Source organism: Euprymna scolopes, chromosome 23 (genome assembly GCF_053919585.1).
Source record: "Euprymna scolopes isolate OS-2025 chromosome 23, ASM5391958v1, whole genome shotgun sequence".
NCBI lineage: Eukaryota > Metazoa > Mollusca > Cephalopoda > Sepiida > Sepiolidae > Euprymna > Euprymna scolopes.
Window position 1 is genome coordinate 97,355,079 of NC_136504.1, and position 12,567 is coordinate 97,367,645.

Genomic DNA, 12,567 nt, shown 5'->3' on the forward strand with positions numbered 1-12,567 from the left:
TATAATGTGATTATTTATGGGGACGGTCCAACAAGAACTTGTTTACATTTGACTTGAAGGCTACTATGTTGTATTCAACCGGGGAGCAGGACAGCAGAATCGTGTTCCAGAGCCGGGTAGTTCTGGGAAAAAAGCTTTATTCATGGAATCTGCATTTACATTTAGGCACAAATAGAGAGTAATGGGAAATCCTTTATAGTGGTTGTAGATAGTCTAGTTTTCTTGTGAAAGTTTGGCAAGGGGCAACTGGAGGTAAGTTGGGCAATTGCCATGAAAATATCGATACAGAAAAGGAAGAAAAGCGCATCATCTATTAGGTTTCGAGGCCGGTCTTGAACTCTATCAAGGCTGAATAGGCTTTGCCGAGCGGTTCCTGCTCAGATGTGGCGATAGTACTCGATTTTAAGGCGTACCTAGCTCTTATACAGATAGAGGATTATATCGGCAGTGAGATACCTGCTGGAGCCGTAGAGTGATCCAACCATTTTTCCAGCGACCTTGACGACATATTTGAATTCAAAGTTTCATATCAGGTCAGGAGTAAAGTTTCCCAAAGACAAGAACCATTCATTTCAGTTGGAGTGTGAGGGAGGGTCGGAGCGATTATGAGGAATATAGAGAAGCTTGGTTTCCGATTCTTTAAAATTAACCGGTCACCTTTTTCCCCACTGCATTACTTTCTCAAGATCAAAAGAGAAAGAATTACAAAGATCATGGTCATTGGTGTTCTTGGAAGTGTCGCCATAGATTATCGTGTCGTCTGCATAAACGTCTACGAATGATCAAAGAATGTGATTTGGGATATCATTGATGAAGATTAGAAAGAGAGTTGGGCCCAGGATGAAACTTTGAGGAACGCCTGCATTAATACTATGAGTTTCTGATTTCTGTCCATCAATTCCTCTAATCAGCCTTTCAGAGAGAAAGGATTTAGTAATTGAGAAGACATTTGCAGCTATTCCATAGCTGGCGATTTTGTGAAGTAGACGTTTATGCCATAGTCTATCACAAGTCTTTGATATCTGAAGAGCTATTGCTCTAGAAACGAAGGCCCTATAAAGGGATTTTCACGTTTCTTCTCTTCTCGTTATATATCCTTATTTTTTTTGTTCCTTTTCCAAGTATTATTTTACTTACGTGTACTAAACCTAACATTGTCAACTGATGAAAAAACATTTCTGCTTGGTTAAAATGACTCTTTTAGCGAGACAGTGTAAAAACGTCTAATCAATATATATATATATATATATATATATATATATATATATATTTACTCTGATTCACACCAAACAAATCATATTCCCCTTGGACATAAGAGGCGACTATGTGAGATTAAGCTTACAAAGGAACTCTGTAGGGGGTTGAGCAGCGAGATGTCTGTTCGCATTAAATATATAAATTTCTACACATTAGTACAGTTAACAAAATAGGAAAGATTTAAGGAATTCTAAAGTTCCAGTGAAAGGAATTATAAAAATAGAAGACTTTCTGGAATTTAGTGACGTCTAGAGTGAAGGGATTTGAATTTGCTGCTTGTTGGATTAATGAAAGGTATTTACGTAGTGAATGCACAAGTGTTACAAGTTCGTCAGAGCACATTCTATTAAAGTACATGTGAAACGGCCAGAAAGGTACAAAATTGCGTCGATGAGCCAGTGGTTAAAGCTCGGTTGATAGTGCGGGATCTATTTGATTGGAGACTCCGTTTTTGGGTCATGTATGTTTTTGACAAACCAAACTTTTGTCCGATATCCTACAAAACCGACATAGAAGAACAGAACACGGAACACTCTACGCCAATCCTTACTGGTCTTCAAATAGGAGAAACAAAATGAATACACAAGTCTCACACAAAGTTAACTGAACTCGCACATACACACACACACTCTCTCTCACTCTCTCTCTCTCTCTCTCTCTCTCTCTCTCTCTGTCACACACACAATTACAACTGGCAAACATTTTATTTATACACTAATAACAGCTGTATAACCGATTGACTACTCCTTCCTTTACTAGCACAAGTCCTCACATATACACAAACTGGCAAAACAAATGAAAAAACAAAAAACACACACACAGACCCCTACACTACTTATTACTTACACACACATAACTGCGCTGACAAACATGTAGACACATTACTCCTCTTTTTCACATTATGTTCAATAAAAAGAGATTAGTGGTCGATGCAGTAGTCCATATGTGGCAACAACATTCCATGTATGGACAAATGGTAGCTTTCTAAAGATACACAATACAGCCAGGTGTATTTTTCTTGCGTAGTAGAGGTAGCTAACTTCCTTTACAGCAGTCTTAGCAATGTAATCTGCCTATTTGTTCCAATCAATGTTAGGTTGGAGATTGTGAATGATGAACTCTATGGTATATTTTATTAATTCATTTGCGGACTATTGACCTCATCTTTTATGCAACGACATTAAAAGCTGAGGATAATAGTCCGAAAATAATCAAATAAAATATACAGATTACTCATCTCAAAAGAATGCCAATAATTAAATAGTATGAACTCTATGCTAGTTTGTTATTACTATGGCAATTGATGGCTGCATTCTTTGTAATTGCTGAAGGAAAATAATTTTTGTCTTACTAGCATTAAATGTTACCCTCGATTTACATCTTCATTACCATACAAACTGGAAGTCATCTAATGAGTTTCATATATCATTATATCGGTACACATTCATTTTTTTCTTCTGATAGGCCTGGTATAGAGCGTAGTTCTATCAGTAAAAAACATGCCCATCTTGAACATAGTTTCATTAGGGAGCTGTTTAGGAATATTAGAAACAATAATGGTCAAATAATCGAATGATTCAAATAATAAAAGTGCTCCGAAACATCATATTGTTTTATTTCTCGTGTTGCATCTGCTCCACTTTAGCATAAGCTTCCAATCTCCAGCCTCTCTTCAGTTCATCCAATTTATAAAATTTGGTCGGAATTAAAACTAAGATAATCTGAAATAAACGTTTTGTATCATTTTATTGCGTTTTCACCCCAAACAAGGCACATTGCAACTTTGATGTAGGGAGCTACTATCGGGAACATAAATTGCAGGGGTACTATGTAGGGAGTTGAGCAGCAAGATGTCTGTTCACATTACACTTGAACTTCTGCATGTCAGTACAGTTGGGAAGCATGAACCAGGAAGGGAGTTCCAAAGTCTAGCATTGTGGAAGAAACTATTAGAGCAGAAGGTTTTCTTACATCTATGGATCTGTATTGTGTATGGGTGGGATTTTGCTGCTGGTCGAGTTTGTCGGGAGTATTTAGGTCGAGGGGTACAAGGGTTTGTAGTTCATCGGAGCTTCCACCATTAAAATACTTCTTGAACAGGCAAAGGGATGCAACATTTCGTCGATGGGGCAGAGGTTGAAGCTTTGATGACAATTTAGGGCCTATCATATTGGCGAATCTCTTTTGAACCCTGTCCAAGAGCAAGATGCTAGTAGCAGATGCACCAGCCCAAATGTGACTACAATACTCCATACATGGGCAAATTGTGATGCAGGATACTTTCGGCCGTAAGTAGCTTCTTGAGAACTAGTGGGCTCTCTCTAGTAGTAACTAGAGAGAGTCCATATTCTTCGCAGCAACCGTCGCAATGCTTTCAATGTATCTGTTCCAACTCATGTTCCCTGTGACGTTAAGCTAAGGAGTTTGAAAGAAGTACGTTCAGGTAATTTACAAAAATATATTTTAGGAGGTACAAAATATGAAATGTATAGTCGGCTATGCTTTTATGGAAATTACTCTTAGCAAGGCATGAAGCCACTTGATGAGTTTTACAAGAATATTACCAAAAAATCAAAAACTAGCCAGAGAAATGTGTGAGATGGATGGATTCTGACAAAAAATCATTAATTCTTCCCCTTTTATGAAGCTGCTTATGGAATATAAGGACTAAAGAACAAAATATAAGGATGACAAAAGTAAACTTAACGCTCAATTTCTACTCTTCTATACTTTCTATATGATAGACTAACAAAGATGCGATGATTTGCTTATTTTCTATTGCCAATGTTACTTTATATGTGTGTAACTTCTTTTCTTTTTTCTTTTTGTACAATTTGGCAAATCCCTCAACAGAATTCAAGTCTTACAGAATATTGAATAATTAAGCTTTGTTCCTGTTTTGTTTTCTTCTGACGAATTTTTCCCTGTTCTTTTCTGCATAATCGGATATATATATATATATATATATATATATATATATATATATATATATATGTTAATGGGACGATTGCAATATATTTACCGATTCCGATTGCAATTTTTATAAAAATCTCTAAATATTTACATATAAAGGTGCTGTTTGGTCTCGATTACTGTAAAAATACATCTTAAATGTGCTTATATTATCTCCAACGTAAAAACACATTTGTGAGGTGGGTGATTTAGAGATTTTAGTCTTACTGAAAGTTTAAAATCAATATTTATTATTTTATCATTACTACAAGCAGTAGTCGATGTTTCTTAAACAAAAATCAAATTAAAAAAATAGATAATTTAAAGAATCGGTTTTGGCATCGGGAAATAGGCTCAAATGTTTCCGATATCGATTCCAATGCCCTAAAAAGTCCCGATTCCGATTAATCGTCCTAACTCTAATATATATATATATATATATATATATATATATATATATATATATATATATATTGGAGAGAAAGGCAACTCCTAATGAACATATAACTCCATACGTATTTGCTAATTTGATTAAAGAAAACAACTCATCAACGCTGACGAAAACAATTGCAACACAAGTGAGAAATTAGTCTAGCAATCATGATTTATGCATGCAAAAATTAGTTGGAAGACATATACGTGTTTTTGTTTGTTTGTTTGTTTGTTTTCTTTTTCTTAATCAGCATTGCGTTCAGATTTTTTTCCCTTATCGAATGTCGAACTGAATTATTGTTTTCTATCTGAAACCAATACTTTTTGGGGGACATTTATAAAAATGAAAGCAGTTTTTCACTTGTTTAAGAGACGGAAAAATAGCAACCACCGAACTTTTTGATGTTTTACTATTATGTTGTTGCAAAAATAATGTTTTCTGACATTCAACTATATATAACAAAACGACATTTTTTTTTAACAAAACGATATTTTTGCACCAACTTATATTATCGAAACATTTTCAAAATTAAAACAAAATTTTGCTAATTTAAGACACTAAAATTGGATTTACATTTTAAGCCATCATATGAAAATAAGGCTCAGAAATTGTATTAAATGGTTTCCATTCACATGTATAGTAAAGACAAAAGATTTCTGGGTTTATATACTATTGTTTATTCATTTCGATCGATCTATGCCTCCGTTTAGTCTTGAAAGACAAAGGATACCCAGTAGGGGCAGTTGCGCGTGTAATTGTGAGGCAAGAGTTGCGCAATCTCTAACCACACTTCTCCTGAATCGACACTGTTTGGGTCCAGTGGCAAGGATAAGACCAGGACGACTGGAAACAATGCCGAGATAAGCGGAGAGCACATAGTATCTGGGAGTCCCAAATGGTCACCCATTTAATACTGACAAGATTCAACGTTGCTTAACTTCGGTGATCAAGCGGGAACCGGCGTGTCAACGTGATTATGCCGTATTATTCATTTAAAACATCTTTTATCGCTAATTCTTTTTGCCTATTATTGTCTTTGATAAAAAGCAATGGTTTCAATAAGAAAAAACTCATGGAGACTCACTTCACATATACGGCAACTAATTCTGAAACTTTGTGCTGCTATTTAATAGAATACAATTAAATGCCTTTCTCTTCTACATACTTTAGTTTATGGGCAATGCTAAAATAATAAGGTATTATAAACACATGCTTCTTTTTATTTATTTTACTTCAGTAAATTTTAAGAGATCAAGGGGCTCCCTCCTGGAGCTAACACTTGATTCTGTTATGATTTAAATTTATATCTGAGGGCTCTTTTAAGAATAGATGCTGTTCCCTTTATAGCTGCTATCTGTATTTCGTTACAGCTTGGTCTTCCAGGAATTACTTTTAAGTATTTCTGAAGATTCTTTTTTATTAGGCCAGTTGCTCCTATCACAACCGGTATTATGTTTATTTCTTTCAGAGACCATGTCGTTTTTACATCATTGCTCAGTATGGTAACTATCATGTACATTCACCCAAAGATTGTATGAATAAATCATACTGTAAAAATGTACTTAACTTTAAAATACGTTGCTTTTCTTGATATATCTCTGGGGGTTTGCATGAGTAACGTACGTACTTATTGTTATTCTCGCCACGGGTGAATTAGAAGACGGTAAGGCTTCTCGTGTGGACAAGAATAACACGGAATTTCTGTGATTATTCAATCGAAACATCACATGTATTGTTCAAAAACTAGTAGTATGAATTCTTTGCGTTTTTACCGGACGAATCCTTGAATTGAAGGTGATTTTAATAGCAGAAAACGCACAATAAAAAAGTACTAGCGTGCCATTACTCTTACGTTATCGGGCGTTGTTTATATATATAAAGATGAATGTGTGTGTATGTGTCTGGTCACGAATAGGCTCTTTTATGGTTGACTATTTTAAAAACTGACCACCTATAATGATAGAAGATGTATCGAGACACAGGAATGAGTGTGTTTTATCTGGCAGAACGGTGGTTCATTAAAACTGTGGGGTCTGCGTTCGCGCCTGGTTCACAAAGTATGGCAATAAAAAATTTAAAAATTAAAAAAAAACGTTTACAAGTGTTTCTGATATAGATGTACATAATAATACTTTGATCAGTATGTTTTAACTTAAATAGAAATGGTATAATAAAATTGTGGGGTCTGCGTTCGCGCCTCGTCTCCATAGAATCGAAATAGGCACAAACTTTAATAAAGACTTTTCATATCTATCTGCGTAAGTATACTTTGATAATTATGTTTCAGCTTGAAGAGATATGACATAATAAAATCAATAGGTGTTCGTTCGAACCTGACCTCCATAGAATGGAAATATGTCGCAAAGTTTAACAAGGTTTTTTAATATAGATCCACATAATATTGTGATAAATGTTTCAGTGTGAGCAGGTATGGCATAATAAATTATGGGGGTTATCTATTTTATTTTTACTTTCATCATATTTTGCTTTGGTTTTGATACCCCCAAATTCGAAGCTATCTCTTTACAAGCCTTCCTTTTCATAACCTATCATACTCTAATAAATCAGAGTCTATTTTCTGTAGGCTGCTTTTGAACCCAGTCAACGACGGGTACTTTTGCTAGTATATATATATATATATATATATATATATATATATATATATATATATATCCGTGGTGTTATTCTGTGTTGTGTTACTAAATGTCTATAGTGCTTCTTCACTATCTGAACCCTAAGTTATCGCAGTCTAAGTGTGTGTCAAAGATAACATAAACACATACATAATTTCGACATACCCTATCAACTTTTTGACTGCGTCGTTAGTCTTTTGGTCCACCTGGAATTCATCTGTTCTTGGATGGAAGCTGGAACCTGTGGACGAATGTATTTTAACTCCAAGAGGGTGGTTGGTTTATATAGTTTTTATTCACTTTCCAGGTGTTTATCGCAGAAGAATGGTAAGTGTTTATATTTGCGTAGGGGGTTAATTGTGTTACCATTTTAAGAAGGTGTATTTCTTATTACGTTTACTGTTACGGGTCTGTGTGCTCTTACATATACGCGTGTTTGTGTTCTTTCGTATAAACGTGTGTCCTTACATGCAGTTCACTGTTATATGTGTGCGAGGGTGTTTGTTAGCTATTCTTCTAATGTCTTACAAGTTCTTCTTGCCTTGGGGTATTTCTGAGTCTTGTACGTGCAAACAATATAATACGAATGTACTTGGTTTGCCTTAGCCACGGCATGACATCTTCTTGGTCGCTGGTCTTCCATCTTGCTGGCGAGTGGTGCTGCAGACAGATTCATGAATGGACAATAAGATGGAATTGAAGCTTCAATCATTTTTATTCAAGGCAAGCCTAACATCTTGGACCCTGGTCGTCGGGAGAGGCCCAAATCTCCCGTCTGCTTACTCTGCTGAATAGACCAAACTTTCCCTCGTTTCCATGTAGTCGTCAACCGGAAGGGCCTACGACCTCAATTCCGTGTCAGCCCCATAATTTCCGGTACATTCTAATCTAGGTCGTTCAAGGTGATGGAACCCAAAATATATGTTTATATCACTTTCTTTTTCTAAGACTACCTATATAGCAATTAAACTGGGATTCCCAATACTACAATTGTAGTCTTCAATTTTGAGACACGTCAGCTGCCTTTAGAGAGTGGGGAACAACTGTTAACCCACCTGTGCTTCTCAACGTCCATATTCCAACCGCACTCTATGTCCAGCCAAACTAAGCATTTGACAACAAACACGTCCATCCGGTCAGCTATTTTTAGAACTTCCGGTGCAACCTGTCCATTTTACACCTCAATATGTTTTGGCAACTTTTATCAAAACATATCTTCACATCTCATCTCTTGTTTACCTCGCCAGTTAGATAGCTAGATTAACATAGATAGATTGATACACATAGATATATACATAGATCGACAAACAGATAAATAAGAGATGGTTTCTCGTGTTCTATTACTAGGAGCTCAAATAAAGTGGACGCTGGCCAATAGTCGAGTAGAATATGACAACATGCTAGAAAATGTCGAAATTTAGCCGATGACGTAAGTACTAAACTTTCTCGGCTATCTAATCTTAAAGTTTTTCCGGCTAATTTCATAGAGATTGCAAGGGATTAACCAACTCCATGTCAGGAGCTAAAAAATACTACTTTAAGTTAAAAAAAAGCCCAGAAAACAGTAAGTGCGAAATGGATTGATCCTAAGGAAAAAAAATAACCATTTTTCCTACTTATGGCAGAAATCTCGCTCATGGAATATGACGAATAATGGAGAAATTAAGGAGAGCTGTAGTTTTGTTAATATAAAAACAATGTTGACTAAGAGTATAAATTATTTGATTTTTATAGATGGCCCCAAAAAGCTATTTTTATAGATGCCCCAAAAAGCTATTTTTTATAGATGCCCCAAAAAGCTATTTTTTATAGATACCCCAAAAAGCTATTTTTTATAGATGCCCCCAAAAAGCTATTTTTTATAGATGCCCCCAAAAAGCTATTTTTTTATAGATGCCCCAAAAAGCTATTTTTTATAGATGCCCCAAAAAGCTATTTTTTTATAAATGCCCCAAAAAGCTATTTTTTATAGATGCCCCCAAAAAGCTATTTTTTTATAGAAGCCCCAAAAAGCTATTTTTTATAGATGCCCCAAAAAGCTATTTTTTATAGATGCCCCAAAAAGCTATTTTTTACAGATGCCCCAAAAAGCTATTTTTTATAGATGCCCCAAAAAGCTATTTTTTATAGATGCCCCAAAAAGCTATTTTTTATAGATGCCCCAAAAAGCTATTTTTTATAGATGCCCCAAAAAGCTATTTTTTATAGATGCCCAAAAAAGCTATTTTTTATAGATGCCCCAAAAAGCTATTTTTTATAGATGCCCCAAAAAGCTATTTTTATAGATGCCCCAAAAAGCTATTTTTTTATAGATGCCCCAAAAAGCTATTTTTTATAGATGCTCCAAAAAGCTATTTTTTATAGATGCCCCCAAAAAGCTATTTTTTATAGATGCCCCCAAAAAGCTATTTTTTATAGATGCCCCAAAAAGCTATTTTTTATAGATGCCCCAAAAAGCTATTTTTTTTATAAATGCCCCAAAAAGCTATTTTTTATAGATGCCCCCAAAAAGCTATTTTTTTATAGATGCCCCAAAAAGCTGTTTTTTAAAAACCCCAAAAAGCTATTTTTTATAGATGCCCCAAAAAGCTATTTTTTATAGATGCCCCAAAAAGCTATTTTTTATAGATGCCCCAAAAAGCTATTTTTTATAGATGCCCCAAAAAGCTATTTTTATAGATGCCCCAAAAAGCTATTTTTTATAGATGCCCCAAAAAGCTATTTTTTATAGATGCCCCAAAAAGCTATTTTTATAGATGCCCCAAAAAGCTATTTTTATAGATGCCCCAAAAAGCTATTTTTTATAGATGCCCCCAAAAAGCTATTTTTATAGATGCCCCAAAAAGCTATTTTTTATAGATGCCCCAAAAAGCTATTTTTTTATAGATGCCCCAAAAAGCTATTTTTTATAGATGCCCCCAAAAAGCTATTTTTTATAGATGCCCCAAAAAGCTATTTTTAATAGATGCCCCAAAAAGCTATTTTTTATAGATGCCCCCAAAAAGCTATTTTTTATAGATGTCCCCAAAAAGCTATTTTTTATAGATGCGCCAAAAAGCTATTTTTTATAGATGCCCCAAAAAGCTATTTTTATAGATGCCCCAAAAAGCTATTTTTTATAGATACCCCAAAAAGCTATTTTTTATAGATGCCCCAAAAAGCTATTTTTTATAGATGCCCCCAAAAAGCTATTTTTTATAGATGCCCCAAAAAGCTATTTTTTATAGATGCCCCCAAAAAGCTATTTTTTATAGATGCCCCCAAAAAGCTATTTTTTATAGATGCCCCAAAAAGCTATTTTTTATAGATGCGCCAAAAAGCTATTTTTTTCTGATAAAAAAACAATAGTTTTTTTAGAACATTTATAAAACTGAAAGCAGCTTTTGTCCATGTGTTTGCAGATTTGGGACGACATAGATGACTTTAACGGCGGTGAATGTGGTATTAGTTTGGATTATACTTTGAACTATAATATATGAGATTATTTCAATTTTGCTAACATCTACATCATTCGTGTTGATAGTTGTTGCTGAACATCAGTTATGCATTTCGCAGATTATTATTATTGCTGGCATTCGTTTCTCTGGTATCTTTCTAATTAAAATTCTTATCTAAAAGGTATCGGGTTGTTTTGGGAGGGACCACATGGGGTTTACAAACATTCCTAAGCGAAAGTGTTTTTATGTAACAAACTGGATTCGAACTTGGCACGCCTAAGTTGTCAGTCTGTATAGTTTACCATTTAGCCACAATCACTCTACCATTGGTATTATACTTAACTCGGTAGGATTTATAAGTTCCATGCACGACCTTTAACATAACATACTGTTATTGTTAGTTTTGTTATTGACGTCCAACATATTATTATTGTTATTTTGAATTCAAAGTGTTTTAATATCCGGATATTTTTCTCGAAGATTGCGGATGAATGTTATATGGGGACTAACAGAATACCTGTCAGTATTTTGTTTAAAATGTTTCTTTTTAATCTTTGGGAATATGGTACAATTTCAGCGGCACTGTTATACTGGCAATGTTTATACATAAAATAATATATAAAATATATGGCATACACACCTTATCCACCTTCATGCTTAGAATACATATTCCATACTAATAATTATAATGAAAACTTTGATAGAAAATGCACCGATCCTTTTAAAAATGAATAATGAATTTACTTGAAATAAATAGAATTTACTCATCTTATTGTAATGTATGTACGCTTTCGCAGGTGTAAGTCCTAATTGAGGTATGATTTATTGAACTATGCAATCTTTATGTCAAACTCGGGAATCTGTACAAGATTTCATATAGAACTTTTTTAATTATTTAATTCACGAAAGTGAGTTGTTCTCGATCCGTCAGCCATGGTGTGGGCAGGTTATCTCAATATTACATAATAATCTTTGACTTAGTGATACAAGCACCAAGAGAAAGACTGTTTCAGCAATCTGCCGCAATATCACGAGCAAGCAGAATCTTGAGTGATTCTTTTTTTTATTATTACTATTGGAAAACACTGGAGGTTTCATTTAACGGAGTCTTGTGAGCACCACATCCGAGATGAGAGCAGTAGTCCAATTATATTTAATAATAGAAAGTATCACTCCTTCTCTCAAATATCCCAAATGATGGGAAGTTTATTTTATTTTCTTTGTTGTCTCGAACTTTCTTATAGAGAAAAAAATCCAATAAATGGCAATTCTATTTACTAGAATATAAGTTATAAAATAAATGGGCTTCACCATAAAATGTTTCTATGAAAGTCATTCCATTCCATGTGGTTGATCTAAAATACAATAAAACCCGGGGATACGGTGCCCCGGGATACAGTTTTGTTTTTCAGGTTACGCTGTAGAATACGATATTTTTTCGGTCCCTGGTTACGGTATTTGCCCCGCCTTACCGTGTTATAATGTTATTTTATTATATACATGTGCATTATATACTGTACTGTATTTTGTTACTAGTTTTTAATATGTAATGCACAAAATTTTGCTTAGGCCCCGCTATACGGCGATTCCAGCTTACGATCCCAACCTCGGAACGGATTAATGCTGTATCCTGAGGTTCTATTGTATTTTTTTTTCGTTTTCTGTATTCCTTCTGTGAATGAGAAACCCTCATGTATGAAAGCGATTCTATTATTGTTACAAACATAATCACGTTGACACACCGATCGCCGAACTTAAGCAACGTTGAACCTGGTAAGTACCAGATGGGTTACGAGTTTGGATACCAGGCACTGTATGTAGGAGGACGTCGACATCTCTCTGCAAAATTTATCAA